General features: G+C 46.7%; 1 pseudogene; it reads right to left on the reverse strand.

The window, feature by feature from the left end:
- Positions 1-827: 827 nt before the first annotated feature.
- On the reverse strand, positions 828-1869 carry LOC144133984 (uncharacterized; annotated as a pseudogene).
- Between the last annotated feature and the right edge of the window lie 857 nt (positions 1870-2726).

Below are 2726 nucleotides of genomic sequence, written 5' to 3' on the forward strand. Positions count from 1 at the left end.
AGTTCTATTACTTTTGTGATGATAGAAAAAGTTGAGCCCAAGAAGACATCTGCATAATCGAAGTTCCAAACACATGGCTAGAGGTGCGTCCAGGTCAGTCATTTTCTCAACCACCTCCAGTTTACAGTCAAAAGAGAATTAAAGCTCCTGTTCCTTATGACAATGCCAATCACAATCACGGCAACGAAATTTTCTAAGAATTTTGACCCTTCCTCCTGATTTTGCCCTTGAAACAATTTATGTCCTCACCTTGTCTGCCGTAAACAAAAAAATTGAGAAAAATTGAGACACAACACGGCTCTCGACCCTGTGTATACTATGTAGACGTAGCAGGGCCATCACCCACGGAATTTTACTCGGCTGCTCTTTTATACCAGGAAATGAACGTTGACATATTCTTCTTCCAAGCCCAGAATTCAATGCGAGCCGAGGAAGTAAAGATAGCGCTTGCTGCCGCCCACGCCAATTCGAGATTCATCTTGACGGACTCCCGAAAAGCTTTTGATCATTACTTTGCAGGCGAGATCTCCCCCTTTGTCGCTTGTATTTAAGACGGACTGCCGCTGATCGCACACCGAAAAGAATCATTCGGCTCCTGGCCACCAGAGCTTACGAGATAATGAGACCGCGGATGCCTGCACTGTGGGGAGACCTGTGATATCTTCCACATGGTGTGTACATGTACTCAAAATCCCCACCTCCCCCTTCCCCTATCCCTTCCCGAGAGACACGAGAGACTACCCTCTTGAACTGTTCTTCGCTTGATTCCCAAGAGTGAGAGAAATGTAACTTTAATTTGCACCCGTGAAAACTGAAGGGCGAGAAGGCTATAGCCTAAACCGCCATTCATTCCCTAAACCGTCGCGCGGAATCCCTTGGGACTCGGCGGCGGTCAGGGCGGGACCGATGACTTTGCGTTGTTCTGCTTCGGGGTTGAGCAATACGATCTCCCAGGATTGTACATTTTTATTCGGGTCGTTATAGAAAGGGCAGCTCCAGACCATGTGGACTAGATCTACAATGCTATTGCAGTGCATACATCTAGGATTAAAGACTTCTGGATACCATTTACTGTAAAGTAGAGCATTTGGAATCACCCCGGTTTGCAATTTCTGCCACTTGATTTTCTCTTTCCTACTGAGCTGTTTATCTGCTGCTGAATAGGCCTTGCGACCGAGCTTATAATGAGAAATTACATCATGGAATGTTGTGAGTTCGTCACCCGATGGGAGGTATTCCTCGTGTGGAGGCGGCGCGTCAGCGGCGATTGACTGCAAAGTGAGCCCTCGGGAGGTCGCGTTCGGCTTCTTGTTCCCAAACAGACCCTGGTGAGCCGGGGACCAGATTCTTGAGATTAGCTGTGATGGTACTTGCCCTTCTCTCAGAATTTTGGCGGCTTCAGCAGAGATTCTGCCCATATCATAGTTCTTAATGGCTGTCTTAGAGTCACTCACTATCATCCTTGTACCGTTTTGTAGTGTAGCTATAGCAATGGCAACTCCTTCTGCATTTGGTGAACTTGTGTTTTAAACAGTGCAGCACGAGACAGGGTCTCCACTCTCACGAACCACTATCGCTGTTTGTGCTGCCTTCCGATCGTATTTGACAGCGTCCGTGTAGAGCACATCGGATCTACCTCGAAATTTGCTCGGTAGTGCCACAGCCCTATCTTTGCGTCTACCTTGGTAAAATACCGGATGCATGTTCTTTGGCAGCGATAGAATATTGAGTCTATCCCTGGTTGCTCGAGGTATGTTATCTGTCCGCTTTGAACAATTGTAGGGTTCGAACCCCAGAGGCTCCATGATTTTCCTCCCAGTTTTTGATTTTTAAAAGCCTTTGATACTGCGATAGGGTGGCGGCTTCCATGAGCTCATTCAGATTGTTGGAGACACCTGGGTTTAGAAGTTTAACCGTCGAAGTGTTCGGAGGAAGACCTAGTGCTGATTTGATCCCTTTTGTGATTATGGTTCAACTTTGTCCTTTCTTGCCTTGGCCAGTTCGAGATAGGGGGCAACGTATAACACTCGGCTTAAGAAGAAATCTTGAACCAATCTCAAAAGATTGGCCTCCTTCGCCCCTGCATGCTTGTTAGAAATGCGCTTGAGTAGCCGGCACGTCTGGCTGGTACTCGTTACAAGTCTCATGATAGTTTCTGTGTTTGTACCCATTTCTTTGCATGCGCGGCCCTCGGGCATGTATACTGTCTACAACCGGAATGGAACTGCCACTTAATCGCAAAGCAATATCACAGCTTTTTCAAGGGGGACTCTTTCTTTTCATTTTTTGAGATGAAACAAAAAAAGCCCCCTGATTTTTCTGCCTTGCATATTAACTCAATCTGCTCGAGATATTTCTCTATTGCGCCTATGGCTCGCTGAAGTTTCCTTTCAATCTGTCCATCGCTACTCCTGTTCAACCACCGCGTCAAATCGTCGGCATATATGGTGTGATGCAAATTTGTGATTCCATTCAGCTGCCCTGGGAGCCGAATCTTCGCTACATTATACAGAGTGGGAGAGAGAACAGATCTTTGCGGCGTCCCTATATTCCCCTATTTAATGTTTTAGAGTGATTGTCCAGCCAGGCTGATGGTAACCGTCCGATTTGCGAGAAAGTCCCTTACGTAGTTATAGGTCGCGACTCCAACTTTTAGCGTGCTAAGCTTCTCAAGTATGGCTACGTTTGTGACACTATCAAAAGATTCAGGGACGTCCAGTGCCACA

Source organism: Amblyomma americanum, chromosome 5, assembly GCF_052857255.1.
Source record: "Amblyomma americanum isolate KBUSLIRL-KWMA chromosome 5, ASM5285725v1, whole genome shotgun sequence".
Lineage (NCBI taxonomy): Eukaryota > Metazoa > Arthropoda > Arachnida > Ixodida > Ixodidae > Amblyomma > Amblyomma americanum.